At 41.0% G+C, this 17,028-nt stretch overlaps 1 protein-coding gene across 3 annotated transcripts in view; it reads left to right on the top strand.

Moving 5' to 3' along the window:
- RAB7A (RAB7A, member RAS oncogene family) overlaps window positions 1–17,028 on the top strand; it is an 81,177-nt gene that overhangs the window by 45,289 nt on the left and 18,860 nt on the right. The window contains exon 2 of one of the 3 annotated variants that reach the window (XM_019633744.1): window positions 5,915–5,970. The exons of the other annotated variants lie outside the window; for them this stretch is intronic. The gene's annotated coding sequence lies outside the window, so the exon portion shown is untranslated. The remainder of the gene's footprint in view (window positions 1–5,914; window positions 5,971–17,028) is intronic. 3 annotated transcript variants of the gene reach the window in all.

The following is a 17,028-nucleotide window of genomic DNA, read 5'->3' as shown; positions in this document are numbered from 1 at the left end:
CTGCAGCCTACGCCGTCGCTGGAGACTCACGGCAGCCCAGCTCCAGGTCAAGCTGTTGTTCACCATCTTAGCTGTAGAGGGCAGTGTCACTGGCCCCTATGTGGGATCCGAACCGGGGCCCTGCTGCTCAGAGCTAGCGTCCCAAGCCAGCTCTTAACCAACGCGCCACTCGGCTGGCCCAAGTCTAATAGGTTTTTAAATTTGATTACCTTTTTGTTACTGTACCTTACTCGGGCAAGGAATCTCTAAACACTGTTCCTGTTGATCAGTGCGATCGGTTTCTGCTCCTTAGTGTTCAGTGTTGTTATCAGTATTGCATGCTTTGATTTGAACATTCTTTTGTTCCTGTGCTCACTTCATTCCTGTAAGCCAGTGATTTTTAAAGAGTTAAGTGAACCTCAGTCTCAGTTGCTTGCAAAAGACCTAGTATAGTGTTTGGAGTCCTCTGGTGTGCTAAGGCAAATGGCTACAAATATTTTGAAATGATTACGATATAGCCATTACTCAGCTGTAGTACTCTAACGAAAAATTCAGATGTTAAGTAATACCTAAAGTTTGCCCTTGAAGAACCAATATCTTTACTGTGTTTTCAAGATGAAATAAGATGGACTAGATAAGTAGTAGCCATAAATTGAGATTTGAGACGTTTGAGGACTGTATTTTAATCCTAGGAAAATGCTTCAGAATTTTTTATACCAGCACTATACAATAAAAGTTTCTGTGAGGATGGAAATGTTGTATGTCTGCACTGTGCAATATGGTAGGTGCTAGCCACATGTGGCTACTGAACACTTAAAATGTGGCTAGTATGGCTGACAAACTGTATTTGATTTCATTTAATTGCATTTAAATAGCCATCTGTGACTAGTAACAACAGTATAGGTCAGCACAGGTCTAGACCAGCATTTCTCAACCTTTTTCATAACTGTATCTCTCTTCTGCCCCCTGGGCCTTTTTAGACATTTTCTCCTTAATTGTCTTTCCTGCCCCAGTGAAATTTGAATACCATAAATATACTATGTATATCCATTTATGTACTGTACCTTCTAAAGGGCCACTAACCATTGTTAATATCGCCTCGTTGAGAATGCATATTCTCAACCAGTTGAGGGTTGGCATTAGAGTGAAGCTTAACCCAATGTCAGTATAGTACCTAGATAATTATAATGACCGTTAAGGCTAATGGTACCTATAAGTGCAAATCAGAACTTCAAAGCTGAGTAAATTTTTAGAGGTTTGTAAAAAATCAGTCATCCTTTTTTGTCCTTGGGTGACATTTTTATGGCATCAACATGTTTTAGTAATGGATGATACTTGTACAAAGATGCAGACATTTTAAGAGGTATACTGAATCTAATGCACTCAGAGATAGGTAACCAGGAAGTTAAGAGATCTGGAAACCATGTTGCATGGAGAGGAGAAGAGAAAAATCGAAGATGTTGGGGTTGGTGATGGAGAGACTGGGTGTCTCTAATTCACTTTGCAGCTTCTGAAAATGGAACACTGCTCAGAAGGTAGTTATAATCACTGTTAGTGTTCAGGCAGAAACTGGTTGATGTATCAGTGTTCTGGAAGAGGTATCTCTCCTAACAAAGAGTTGACATTAAATGACTTCAGAGGACATATTATGGTTGAATTTAAGGTGCGTTGGTTTTGGCCTCACTGTTTATAGAAATACATAGAACCCCTTGTCCAGTAGGGAGTTGTGAAGTAGCCAGCTTAATTTGGTCAGTCAGGTTTCTAGATTAACACTTAGAAAGCTATAAAACAGAATGCTTTGTTTAGCTTATAGAGAATTATGATGATCTCCATTTGACGTAGAAAGTATTTGCAGCTTTCTGTAGCTCAACCCTAACATCCATCCCAGTAACTGACACTTAATGGGCACTCAGTGTTTGAATTGAACTAGGTATGCTTACCCCCTAGTTCATAGTTAGTGACCACTGTTCCTGAGTAAAGTCAGGACATATGATTGGACATATTTAAAATTGATTAAGGCATAGAGAATGTCAGAACATAGGATAGTTTAGTCTGAGGTGGTCCAGCCAACGTGGGTTAGGATCATGTGAGTGGTAACCCAATCTCTTAGGATTCATGTGCCTATACTGTCACTGCAAAACAATAGAAGCGGAGGCAAGAATTCAAATTGGTGTATGGGAGTAAGTCACTCAGTGATCTAATTCCCACTTTTCAGTTCTGCTTTTTCTACTGTTGGTATTGGCATACATCTTCCTCAATTGACAAGAGTCATATCCTAAATATGACTCTCCACTGCAGTGTTTGCTAACATATGACACAATGCATCAGTGTTGATACACATTATGATTTCAGGTAGTAGAGGTAAGCGAATGTGTGATATAAGAAATACAACTAGGACCTCAGGCACATTTCAATGAGTTGACATATGGATATAGCAGATATCATAAAGTTAATATAAAAGACTGCAGTAATGAGATTTGGAAGGTGAAATAATACTTGTTGACTAGGTATAAATTTTTCTTCACAGTTAGGAAAGCCCTCGTGTAATATTAACCAATTATGGAATATATTTCATGAACCAGATGGACTGTTAGGAGCTTTCTCTGCATTATCTCATTTGTAGAGGATCCTCATTTTTCACATGAAAGCAGAGGCATGTTTAAGTTCACACAGCTGAATGTGTTTGAGATGGGATTTGAACCCATGGTTCTGACCCCAGAGCCTATGGTCTTCCCACTGCTCTAGCAACTCCCCATGAAGGGTAGGCTTTAAATTGCCTTGTTTGGGCAATTTCTAGCCACCCTTCTCTTCCTGGTATTCAGTACCATTTAGCCATCTCTGAGAGAGTTTGGGAGTATCTGCTTCTGGTTATCATTTAGTGGGGGCTGTGATCTCAAGTTCCTTAATTTAAGCAAATTTGAATGGGACAATCAAAGCAGAAGTATAAAATAGAGTATGGCCTGGTACTTTGCACTTAGACACCCAGTGAATACTTGAATGTTGAAAAGTAGCTAATGATTCTTGTTGAAAGACAATTTAAGAGCAAGAACACTGGAGCTGGACTGCCTAATTCAAATCCTGGATCCATAGATGACTAGCTGCCTGGCCTTAGACAAGTTACCTTACTTTTCTGTGTCTATCTTGAGTTATAAGAAAGAGACTGCCATTTGAGCTGTAGCTGAGTGGACAAACATTGCACGTGCCAGACAGTTCTCTCTTTGTGGCAGAAGCTGATGCCCAGATGGGTGGGGAAACTTGCCGTCTGCTTCTTGCTCCCTTTCACCTGCCTTGCAATCAGGCTAGACCTAAGGGACAGCAGTGCTTTAATGTCACTGAGTTGTGCTTATGGTAAGTAACAGCAAGTGTAACTGCATTCTGATGTCTAGCCACTCCTTCATGTGAACATGTACCAGTTTGCCTCTTTTGGCCATGGTAAACTAGTGAGATGCGGAGCTTTCCACAAAAATTATTGAAATTTCGTGAGGAAAAGAGGGTACCAAGGCATTTCTTTATGTCTTGAATAATCCTTCTAGATTTTTGCTTACTCCCTTTAACCTTTATTGCTAAAGGATCACAGATTACTGCACACAAGAAAGTAATGGCTCTACTTTTTAAGTGAGAGCACAGGCAATACTTAGTACTGTGTCTGCTTCAGAGACTTTGCCCTGACCAGAGAGTCTCAGCCAGCCTTTCCTGCTAATTGACATATATGAGATGTCATGATGGGCAAGAGGCTTAATGTCTTCATTTGAATAAGAGCTAACTAGCCTTGTGCTAAGAAACTTAGAATCATCAGTCCTGGGTTGAACCTATAAGAAAACACTCAGGATCAACACCCTGGAACTGTATATTTAAACCAAGAAAGACCACTGTTCTCCAGGTCTCTTCCTTGGCTTCCAGGAGTGTGCACTACCTGAGCAGTAGTTGTTCACCAAGCTCTCACATGTGACAGGCAGTGCTGGAATTAGGGATTCAGTGATGGAGGAACGACTGCCTTTAAGGAGAACTTGCCTCTTCCTCTGTCCCCAGCTAGGTGACAGGCAGATAAACAGGAAGTCATGATTTAGTATGTTAAAAGGGGACCCTAGCACCCAGATGCTCTGGGGCTTGCAGGAGTGGTGTCCAGGAAGAAGCCCTCAAGACTACCTAGACATCACCCCCTCCCAGATGAGCAGGCTTCTGGGTACAAAGGAAGAGGGATGGAAATGAGCATATTTTAGAGAAATGTTTTAAGGTTAGACTAGATAACTCTGTCGCATGGCTGTCTGGAGTGCCCATGGCAGCCTGAGCTTTAGCTTTTGTGTGCCAGCTCAGGCCTCTGCAGTCTTGGCAAATTCATGCTCTCAGGCCCTTCTCCCACATCCCAACTGTCTTGGCCCCAGACAACTCTTTCTCGCCTCTCTGATGTCCAACTGCTCCCCAGACCTGACACTTCAGTCTTGCTTTTTCTCATTTCCGTTCCTAGAAACTTCTCTGAAGTTTGTAAGGAATTGAAAACAAGTGAAACATCCTGACCAATTAGTTTTAACACACTGAATGTTCTTTAGGCATTGCATGTACAGCTGTTTAATCTTACTTTTGAAAACTGTCAGTATTTCTGCTGATAATGTTCTCTCTCTTGCTGTGCTACTCTTAAAATACTCTATTTATACTGCCCAGTGCAATGATTATGTCTTCTTGTCTACCAGACAGCAAACCTCTAGAAGGCAAGGTCAGCCATCTGTTATTCTTTGTACTGCCCTCCGTGTCCAGTGAATGCTGACATTCCCGTTTTAGCACAGACATCTAGACCTAAGTCATGAAATCCTAGCACAAACAAGCATTCATTCCTTCAGTTAACAGTGAAACAAGATATAACTAAATACAACCGTATCTTTTAAAAATAAATTTGATTGCAAGATTACTCCAGGCCTTCGAGTATTGGTGTAAAGGGGAATATGATAAAATTCAACAGCTCATATTTTTCTTAGTGTTGGAAATCCCTTGTAGACTATAACATGGAAGTATTTGAATGTGAATTTCAAAATACAGGTTCCATACCACGTCACTGAGTCTGTTAAAGCAGTGGTTCTTGAACTTACCAGAGTACAAACTGCTTCAATAAGACAAGAAATTCCACAAGACCTGCTCTCTGTCTCCAGCCATCTATGTCCCAGATATGAGCTCCTTCTTTTGGCAGATTCCACTCTGGGTTTGTCACAGCCTAGCCTCACCCAAAATATCTCTGCTTTTCCTGGGTTTTTCCTACAGTGAAAGGTAACTATTACTCAGATCCTTTATCACATCTGTATTTTGGTCCATGTCTATCCTCCACTCAATTATACATTTACCATTCAAAGACATTTTTAACATTAACCAAATGAAACACATATTTAATTGAATAAAGACTATGTCTTCTTGGTGTGTCAAGGTCACGTCAAACGTAATTCCCTTCCAAAAAATACCTGGCTCTTTTTCAGGGTTCCCTAATCCAAAAGACCCTTTTGGTTGCATGAGACATAAACCTAGGCAACTTCCTTGGCATTTTCCTCATTTCCTGCACCCTTACCAATCCAGTCCATAACTTAATGCTGTCCCATCTTTACTTCAAACCCTAAAATTCTTCCATTTCCTCCCACTTTCACCACTACTCTGGTGTAGTTATCCTTGCCTGAAATTTACAGCAGCCTCTCCAGGGGTCCACCATAGGGTCTCCTCCTGTTCTAGCACTCCCTCCCCACCCATGGCAGGCAGGGTTCACAGTATGAACCTACTACATAAAAATCCTCAAAAGGTAGGCTTCTTTTTGCTCTGTTTTAAGGGCCTTGGCTTGGCCTTCCAGGTCCCACGTGATCTGGTCATGCACCTCCAGATTTTTGTTTCCTCCTACAACAAGGCTTTAGCATGTGCTATTCATTCTGCCAGGAAAACTCTTTTGCTCTCTTTCTTCCTTCAGATCCAGGTTCAGTCAGTTCTTCCTGGAGGAATCCTTCCCTAACCCTTCCAACTAAGGTAACTATCCTTAAAATAAATTTAACATGTCTTTATCACAGTAGTGTTTTACTTTTGCATTTTAATGTGATTTCTGCTTATCGTCTAATGTCTGTTCTTGCCCTTGCTATTTATTTAATGAGTGAATATAATAAGATTGTGACACTAATTGGTAGATAGTCCTGGGGCCTTAAGAGCTGTATTCATTGCATGATCAGAAAGCCCCGTTTTTAGAATGTATATGCTAGGCATTTCTAATCTCAGATTTCTGTGATGGCAAGACTAACAGTCTTGCTTGCCCTCCAACCAGAGGCTGATTATTACAGATAACCAGAGGTGATTATCAAGCCTTAACCTGGGATACATTTGCCATAAAAGTTTGTCATAGTATTTTTATTAATGAAAATAAACTTATACATTCTTGATTTTTCTTCCAAATATTCCGAGTTTGTTAAAAGTATGAATTGCATTTAACAGTTTTTATGTAAAATCTCAAATATGTACAAAAGTAGTGAACATAGAATAGTGTTATGTACATGTCGTTCAGCCTCAGTTGTCAACTCATCGTGCCAGTCTTGTTTTGTCTGTGCACATCATCTCACCCTCTGTTTTGAAGCATGAAATGCCTTTTTTGATCTTGGTGATCAACCCATCGTAGTGACTGAGATGAGGGTCTTTGTCATCAGTCCTGGGCTCAGTCTCACATCTGAATATTTTTAGAAACCCAGTGACTACTTATGAGCTTCTATTTTCTCATCGGTTACATGAGAAGTTGACCTTCTGGGCTTGTTGTGGGATTAATGACCTCAGTAACGTCTGTAGTGCATTACCTAGCACAGAGTGTGTTCAGTTAAGTGGTGTTTATTTCTTGCTGTGTCCTAGGCTGTGTTCTTCCACTGTTTGGCCCCTAATCTGATTCCTCAGTTTGGAAAGTTAAAAAAAGATCTGCCTACAACAGACACTACTGTTCAGCTTGACAGCCAACACAGTAGTAGTATATATTGGGTTGTCGGAAAAGTCATGACGCATTTTTGCAACGGAAAACATAGAAAAAATACGTCATGACTTTTCCGACAACCCAATATGTATGACTTCAAATGCCTTCCTGGTCTCTCCCCTGTAACCTTCTCCAAAACCTCATCAGCCAGTGTTGCTAAGTCTACTTCAGTCTGAGCATTGAAGTTCATCAGTTTTGAAGGCAAGATGACTGCTGGGTCTTCTGTAATGTTCAGATACAGAGCCCGGAATCTTGGAAGAAAATGTGTTGGAGATGTTTCATGCTAGTTGAAAGTTTAGAATGGTGCTTTTGAATCTGCTAAGAAGCTTACTATTTCTGAAATGTGTCTCTATGATGCTTCCTTCACAATGCTATATCTAGAATGTGCAGTAAATCACATTCTGGTAGATAAAACAGGCAAGAGCATTAGACAACTGAATGATACATGTTTAAAATGTTTGACTCTACTAATCTTAAGAAACGCAAATGGGGGCTGGCCAAGTGGCGCGATGGTTAAGAGCTGGTATGGGACGCCAGAGGGCCCTGGTTCGGATCCCACATATGAGGGCCAGTGACACTGCCCTCTACAGCTAAGATGCTGAACAACAGCTCAACGTGGAGCTGGACTGCCGTGAGTCGCCAGCGGCAGCGTAGGCTACAGTGGGTTGCCATGGGCTACCATGTGTAGCCAGCAGCCACAGTGAGCGGCCGTCCAGAAGCAGGCGACTGATCTGCCTCGCCCGGGAAGAGCGCAATGATGGTGCCAACTTAGGCCAGTGAAGTAACGTCCTTCACAACTAGACTGAAGAACAAAATGACAGCAACTTGTCTGTTCCCCTTTCCCCAATTTCCCAGCACTGTTCCCATCCCCCAATTCCCCAATAAAAACCTTAAAAAAAAAAAGTAAAGAAAAAGAAACGCAAATAGAACCAGTCAACCTTCATTTCTAGCTACAGGCATACTTCATTTTATTGTTCCTCACAGATGTGTGGGGTTTTTTTGTTTTGTTTTGTTTTGTTTTTAAGATTTTATTGGGGAAGTGGGGGAGGGTAACAGACAAGTTGCTATACTTTTGTTCTTCAGTCTAATTGTGGAGGATGTTGCTTCACTGGCCCGTGTTGGTATTACCATTGCACTCTTCCCGGGTGAGGCAGTCACTTGCCAACCAATGGATGGCGGCTCATGGCAGCTCATGCCGGCTGCCAGCCACTCATGGCAGCTCATGGCAGCCCACTGCAGCCTACGCCATTGCCGGTGACTCACGGCAGCCCAGCTCCAGGTCAAGCTGTTGTTCACCATCTTAGCTGTAGAAGGCGCAGTGTTATTGACCCTCATGTGTTCCCAAGCCAACTCTTAACCAACGCGCCGCTCAGCCTGCCCTTTTTGTGTTTGTTTGTTTTTTTTAAGATTTTATTGGGGAAGGGGAACATTGTATTTTTCCAGGACCCATCAGCTCCAAGTCAAGTTGTTGTCCTTCAATCAGTTGTGGAGGTCGCGAGCTCAGCTCCAAGTCCAGTCACCGCTTTCAATGTAGTTGTTGGGGGGGGGTGCAGCCCACCATCCCATGCGGGAGTTGAACCAGCAACCTTGTTGTTAAGAGCACGTGGTCTCATCAGCTGAGCCATCGGACCGCCCGTTGGCAGCTCAGCGGCAGCTCAGCTTGGACACAGCTCACTGGCTCATGTGGGAATCGAACCTGCAACCCTCTTGCTCAGAGCTAGCACTCTAACCAACTGAGCCACCCGGCCAGCCCCAGATGTGTTTTTTACAAATTGAAGGCCAGGTCCTCAACCAGCAAAAAGATTATGACTCACTTTATTGAGATACTTGCTTCATTGCAGTGGTCTGGGCCTGAACTTGCAATGTCTTTGAGATATGTCTGTATATGATTAACAATGACTTGTGCTAATGATAGCTGGGATATGGTGAAAGGGAAATACTAGTTCATTACTGGTGGGGGTGGAAATTATTCTGGAAAATAATTTGTCAGTATATTTCAAGAGCCTTTAAAATATCTGTACTATTTAGCTGAGTAATAACACATTTGTGAATCTGATCAGATTATACTGACAGTGAAATACATAGGTTCATCTCATCATAATTAAAAACAGCCGTGTGCTTAAATAACAAGGAAAGAGTGGAAATAACCATATGCTGAAATATCATGCAACCTCGGTGTTAATAACATGGGAAGATATTCATTGTAGAAAAAACAATACAAACTTATAAACACTATCATCTCAGCCATTTGTAGGAAAACTAGAAAGACTTATACCCTGATGCTAATAGTGATTGCTTCTTAGGAGATGAAATTGTGAGTGGTTTTTTGTCCTTGCTTCATTCTTTTGTACTTACCTGAACTTTCTACAATTCAGTACTTTATTAGAGGTGGTGGATGGAGGGCAGGAGCACAGCAACAGAAAAGTCAACTTTTTGTTAGGATCTAGGTGTTCATAGGTAGGCAACTTGGAAACACCAAGCAAGTAAAAAACGTTAATGTACTGTAGATAAGGAATTGGTTTAACTCCCAGCCTTGTTGAACCATTAGCATTTATTTAGATATTTAATGCCATCATTACAATTTTGTATCAGACACGCATGTAAATCAGAACAGCAGTTATTGAACTCTGTCAGTGGTTTCCAAACCTGGTGTGTGTGCCTCAGTCACCGGAGGAAACTTAAAAATGCCTCATGGAGTTCTGCTCCCCAGACCTGGTGAATCAGAATCCACTTAGTGGTGAGAGATGGTATTGCAGAATGGCATGGTTAACTCCTGAGGCCTGGGCTGACATCTGATGATTCCAGCTCTTAATTGCTGTGTGATCTTGGACATGACAAATACTTGGTTCAGTTTAATTCCCTGCATTTTACACTGTTATCTTGATGACTTTGCAAAAACTTGGCTTTCAACTCCTTGATACTGCAACTCCGTATAGAGCCTCTCGTCCACTTGAGCATAGTCATTGTGTGTTTTTGATTACCATGCTAAATTGTTCTACCTCCAAGAATTCAGACTTTGAAATGGCCTCACTGGCCCCAAACTTCCTGCCCCTTCCCTACTCTTCTCATTTTTCCTACGCTAGTCCTTTGTCCTCATTGCCCCTTTGCATTCTCTGTCAGGCCTTTTCTGCCCTCACTAACGGTGCCCAGCCTAAACCCTTGAACAGTATTTTCCCTGGCCTTTTTACCTGCTTGGTGTTTCCTTATTATGTCTGCCTATGTGGTCATTTGGCTTCTCTGCTTCAGAAATAAGGAAAGTGACAATTCCAGGCTGATGGAGGGAAATTCTAGGTTTTGATTTATTACACGAGAAACACACTTGAGCAAAAGAATTAATTCAGCATAGACTACTATTAGTGCTTGCTCCAAAAAGTGCTTGTTCTTCCAAGGAACTCAATCCAGAGCACACTGATGAGGTTTGGTTTGATAGCATAAGGAAGGAAATATGTTCTGAATATACCTTATTCTAGAAAGGTTTTAGGAGATATTCATATGTAACCAGATTAATGGATGTTATTAATGGGGTCAGGGGCCTTGTATATACAACAACTCTTTCTGCTCTGCCTACTTCATTTTCTACTGTAAAAAGAAGTGGCCTGTGCATTAGATAACTGTTTTCCAGTTAGAAATTTCTAACTTTGTAGAATTTTAAAAGGTAATTTCAGTCTGCAGAAATCCATAAGATGGTGATGAAAATAGGTAACAGAAAGCAAAAACTGCCAGTGGAGATTTTAACAGCTCTGCTGTTTGGGCAACTTCTTGTGAGAAAAGTTCTGTACAAGTTTTGTTTTTTTCCTTATCTCTTTTATAGATACAATTGTCCCATTCTTGATCCTGGACAATATTTAGTACAAAAACATAGCTCTTAGCTTTTGCCTGTTTAAAGCCATCAACGTCCTGGTGAGACCAGATGTGGGATTTCTTCGAATCAGCTGTTGAGTACCATTTGTACCAACCCCTCACTGTTTAGCAAGCCCTAAGTGAAAATGAAAATCTACATTCATGTGTAGTTTGTCTTTCATGATGAGCAGGGAATATATGTAATCATCAAACTTATTTGAAATATCAACAGGTTACCATATTTCTCAAAAATGGAAATAGCCTTTTGGTTTTAAAGGTAATGTGCTCCTTCCTCTAAAGATCACAATAAGTGAGTATAAAGACCACAAAACTTTTGTAATCCCACTGTTACGGGAGTCTCAGTTCTTCCTGCTGATGCAGTCAAGAATCAAAGGCCAGCAAACTGATTAATATACAAGCAGGGTTTATTAGTGGTACCTTCTCAGAGAAGACAACCAGCCTAGCTGAGGTGGGGGAGAGGGAGAGGGAAGCCTAGGCCCCTGGTATTAGTGATACATTCGGGGGGGGGGGGGGGAGAGGGAGAGACAGAACAAACGAACAGGCAGGCGAGCCCTTGTCCTGAGGACTTACAGTTTGCTGGGTGAGGTGAGGAGTTACTTATTAATTTTGTGGGAAAGATGGTGCGTGCTCTTCCACTTGAGGTCTTTTGACTCAGATCCTATCTTGCTGCAGACCACCTCTTCATCTGTTGTAAAAACAGATGTGTGGCTGGAGGCAGTTAATCAAAGCTAGTTATGAGCATTTTTCTATGGGCACTGTGGGCCCCTCCCACCCCTCCTTCTACATTTTCTAACTTCTAACACCACCACCCAAGAAAAACCTGCTAATGTTATGTATATCTCTTTCAACTTCATGCAAGCTTTTATGTTTAAATTTTTTCTCCTTTGGAATCTGTTATGGAAGATGAGGTGTAGGGATCTTAATTCTCACCAAACTTTTTCTGGTTTCCACCACTTAGTGAATTGTTCATCTTTTTGCCACAGAATTTTATATGCTACATTCGTCCAGATTGTTCATTTCCAAAGTCTGTTTCTGTGTAGTCCTATTCCAGCCACACACTGTTAAGGCAAGTCCCCTGTCATTACTCTTCTTTTGGGAGGAATGGGAGGGACTATTGTGTGTTTATTTTTATGAATAAAGTTGGAATTATTTCATCAAATTGCCCCAAAATTTTTGGAATTGCTTAAATAGGGAAGAATTCATACCTTTACATTAAGTCTTCCTACTGGAAATAACTCTTCATTCAGATTTTCTTTGTCTCAGTAAAATTGTCATTTTTCTCTTTTAGGCCTTATATTGTTATTAACCACTGCAACTGTGGTCGCAGTATAAATTTGGAATATCCTTCAGGAACGTGAATTAGCAAAAATTATGAAAATGTTAATACTTTTGACTTAGTAATCCCATTCCTAAACAATATTTGTGAGTTAAGATTGACAAAACACTTTCCCCTGTATAAGAATTTGACTTTTGGTTAACTTTCTAGCTATTTCCCTGGGAACCCGATAAAGGCAGACTGTCACTTCTGTTGCTGGGCAGCACTGCTTGTGGCCGACTCTCTCCTAGTTTGTAATTGTATCTGAATAGAGAGGGCTGTGAGTACCTGATGACCCCCATTCTTGGGCTTCACAAAACACAGTGGCTTTTGTGCTGGATGTGTCACTTATGGGGAGCCAAAGGAGCTATCAAAGTATTGGCTCCCCTTAGGAATAAGGACTCTAAGTCAGGGTGTTAAGTCCATTCTGTCTTCTGTGTGGACTGTTGCAGGAACAACCAGCAGGTTGTGTTCTTATTCCAGTCCTCAGTAAATGGGTGCCAGGTGTGGCCTGTGACAGTCTTGTGGGTCTGAGTCTGAGAAATCTTAACCTCCCTGCCTCCCCCATGGGCACTGCCATGTCCGAAGGAAGTGAGCCCACAAGTGGAAATTCAGAGATGTTCCTTACGGCATTACTTTTCCAAAATGTTTGATATATTAAATAAAAATCCAGGAACGACTATTAAAACAATTCACTCAAAGGAATATTGGACATTAAGACTAATATAGAAACAAGGATAAATGATAATGTGGGAGGAACAAAATACCAGATTGTTTGCGGATGCTGTGGGACTGCTCTCTTGGGGACTTAGGGGACTTCTATACCGCATCCTCAGGTACTTTCCGGGATGATTATTATGACAGGTTTGCAGATGAGAAAAGAGACTTGGGCATGGTGCTCTGCTGTCTAAGAGGGTCAGCCTGACAAGACGGCCAAACAGGCACACCTGCAGCCTGTGTAAGCAGAAATGCAAAGGAAACAAATATGAAATCTGTCATATGGGACCAGGGAGCTTGTGTATTTCTTGGTTTTTTTTTCTTTCTAATATTAAATAATACTTGGTATACCAGTGAAACTTACTAAACCAAATTATGGAAATCCCTTTTCCTGTTCTCAAATTTCTTAGATATTCTTCAGTAATTTCTTTGAGAAGATACCCTTAAAGCATGAACTCTCGCTTCTTCATTCCTTGGTCAAAGAATAAAGTTTCTACTCTTTAAAAAAAAATTGCAAAGCTTCTCATCTTTTTACTCATTTCCTTAATAATTTGCCCTTCTTTGAATTTGAAATTTGTCTCAACTATGATAATCTGATCTCTAGCCCAAAATGTGTTACCAGACCTTGGGATGAGAATCTTAAACCTTGGTCAAGACAGCCCCTGGAGAGGAAGATGGGGCAGTGAAATTCCATAAACAAGGGGTGATTTGGGATATACAGGCATACCTAGCTTTGCTTTGCAGGTACTGTGTTTTTACAAATTGAAGGTTTGTGGTAACCCTGCTTCCAGCAAGTCTGTCAGCACTATTTTTCCAATAACATTTGCTCACTTTGTATCTCTGTCACATTTTGGTAATTCTACCAATATTTCAAACTTTTTCATTAGTATTATAATTGTTAATGGTGGCTCGGGGCCTCCCTATTCCCTAAGACACAACAATATTGAAATTAGGCCGATTAATAACCCTACAATGGCCTGTAAGTGTTCAAGTGAAAGGAAGAGTCACATGTCTTTTAACTTTAAATCAAAAGCTAGAAATGATTTTGCTTAGTGAGAAAGGCATGTTGAAAACCGAGATAGGTCGAAAGCTAGGCCTCTTGTGCTAAACAGTTGTGAATGCAAAGAAAAAGTTCTTGAAGGAAATTAAAAGTGCTACTCCAGTGAACACATGATAAAGCAAAACAGCCTCATTGCTGATGTGGAGAAAGTTTTAGAGGTCTAGATGGAAGATCAAGCCAGCCACAACATTCCCTTAAGCCAAAGCCTAATCCAGAGCAAGGCCCTAACTCTCTTCAATTCTATGAAGGCTGAGAGAGGTGAGGAAGCTGCAGAAGAACAGTTTGAAGTAAGCAGAGGTTGGTTGATGAGATTTAAGGAAAGAAGCCATCTTCATAACATAAAAGTACAAGGTAAAATAGCCAGTGCTGATGTAGAAGCTGCAACAAGTTATCCAAAGATCTAGCTAAGATAATTAATGAAGGTGGCTACACTAAACAGATTTTCAATGTGAATGAAACAGCCTTATATTGGAAGAAGTTACCATCTAGGACTTCCATAGCTAGAGAGAGAAGTCAATGTCTGTCTTCAAAGGACAGGCTGACTGTTATTAGCAGTTAATGCAGCTGGTGATGTTAATTTGAAGCCAGTGCTCATTTATCATTCCCAAAATCCTGGGGCTCCTTAAGAATTATGCTAAATTGACTCTGCCTGTGTTCTACAAAAGGAATGCAGCTTGGATGACAGCACATCTATTTACAGCATGATTTACTGAATATTTTAAGCCCACTTTTGAGACCCATTGTTCATAAAAAAAATATTCCTTTCAAAATATTACTGCTCACTGACAATGCACCTGGTTACCCAAGAGCCCTGATGGAGATGTGCAATGAGGTGAATGTTGTTTTCATGCCTCCTAACATAACATCCATTCTGCAGCACACGGGTCAAGGAGTAATTTCAACTTTCAAGTCTTATTATTTAAGAAACGCATTTCATAAGGCTGTGGCTGCCATAGGTAGTAATTTCTCTGTTGGATCTGGGCAAAGGAAATTGAAAACCTGGAAAGGAGTCAGTATTCTAGATTCCATTAAGAATATTTGTGATTCATAGGAAGAGGTCAAAATAGCAACAGTAATAGAAGTTGGGAAGGAGTTGATTCCAACCCTCGTGGATGACTTTGAGGGGTTCAAGACTCTAGTGGAGAAAGTAAGTACAGATGTGATGGAAACACCAAGAGAACTAGAATTATGAGTGGAACCTGAAGATGTGACTGAACTGCTGCATCTCAGGATAAAATTGAATGGATGAGGAGGTGTTTCTTATGATAAGAAAAAAAAAACGTGGTTTATTGAGATGGAATGTACTCCCAGTAAAGATGCTATGAAGATTGTTGAAATGACAACAATGGATTTAGAACATTACATAAATTTAGTTGATAAAGCAGTGGCAGGACTTGAGAGAACCAACTTCAATTTTGAAAGAAGCTCTGTGGGTAAAATGCTATCCAACAGCATCGCATGCGACAGAGAAATTGTTCGTGAAAGGAAGACTCAACTGATGCAGCAAACTTTATTGTTCTATTTTAAGAAATTGCCACAGCCACCCCAACCTTAAGCAACTATCACCCTGATGAGTCATCTGCCATCAACATTGAAGCAAGACCCTCTATCAGCAAAAAAATTATGAGTCATTGAAGGCCAGATGATAGTTAGCACTTTTTAGCTATAAAGCACTTTTGATTAAGATATGTACACTGTTTTTTAGATATAATGCCATCGCATATTTAATAGAACTGCAATATAGTTAAAAATAACTTTTATATGCACTAGGAAACCAAAAAATTCATCTGACTCCCTTTATTGTGATATTCAGTTTATTGTGGTGGTCTGGAACTGGACACACAATATCTCTGAGGTACGCCTGTATCTCTCACTGCTTATAGAAAAACAAACCAAAAAAAACCCTAGATAGGATGGAAGACTAAAGAAAATGGGCTTTGCACCACTCACCATCATCTTATACTGCCTTCTAACTAGCACGAGTGAGAGCTTTATAGACAAATACTGGGAAGCTGAGATATGGTGTCTTCATAGACCAGCCATGGGCAGGAGGCTTTGGGCACTGAGACACCTCGTGGTACGCAATGGGGCCTGGTTTAAGTGCCTCGTAAACTACCTGTAGTCTGGGCCCGTTCCGACACTGTTTCTGAAGCCATGGAAAATGCCACTTTCAGTAGCATAGGACTCATTAACTAATCCTGCCCTATGGGGCAGTAGTTAGGTCTAATATTTCCTTTCAGTTTGTGGTTTTTGGTGCAGTACCACTTTGAAAGATAACAGTTGGCAGCCAAGCATCTGGAAACAGCAGATTACCTTGCCCGTTCTCTTGTGACCTACTGGTTTCTCTCATTGTCTTCTGGACTCTGTGTTCTGTTATTTATTCATCTCTGTACTTGGCACGCCTTATGATAGCAGCCAACATTTACTAACCACCATATTCTAATCACTGCCCTGAGCCTTTTACTCATTCAGGCTTCACATCATCCTTAGGACTTAAGAACTATTATCGCTATATCCCTATCCCAAACAGAGAGGTTAACTGACTTGCACAAGGTCACACAGCGGATAATAAGTAGCAAAGCCAGAAAAAAATCTATGCATTCTGGAATCAGAATGTGCATGGTTAAGCCACTCCCACTGTAGGCACTACTATCAGCCTAATCCTTCAGGAAGCTAGGTGGTTAAAGATGAAACTAAAAAGTAGCTTTTCTGAGACCCATTCTTGACTGTTATGGTTTCCCAAACTGTAGAATAAACACCAAGCTGTATGGAACCCATTTCCTTACCTATTTGTTTATGTAGAAACACTTATTTTTCCCCAGTTCTACTGAAGCCAGGAGTTGGAGGTTAACTTATTACTCATAGTCTCCTACCCTGGCTATTTCAATGTCTTGAGGATAATGGGCTAAAGTTAGGGGTTCTCAGAAAGCATACATGCCATTTTTTTTTTAAAGATTTTTATTGGGGAATTAGGGGGATGGGAACAGTGCTGGGGAATTGGGGGAAGGGGAACAGACAAGTTGCTGTCGTTTTGTTCTTCAGTCTAGTTGTGGAGGGCGTTGCTTTACTGGCCCAAGTTGGCACCATCATTGCGCTCTTCCCGGGCGAGGCACATCAGTCACCGGCTTC

This window comes from Hipposideros armiger, unplaced genomic scaffold, assembly GCF_001890085.2.
Source record: "Hipposideros armiger isolate ML-2016 unplaced genomic scaffold, ASM189008v1 scaffold_1395, whole genome shotgun sequence".
In the NCBI taxonomy this organism is placed as follows: Eukaryota; Metazoa; Chordata; class Mammalia; order Chiroptera; family Hipposideridae; genus Hipposideros; species Hipposideros armiger.
Note: the sequence above shows the minus strand (reverse complement) of the source record. Positions and strands in the feature narration are given on the sequence as shown.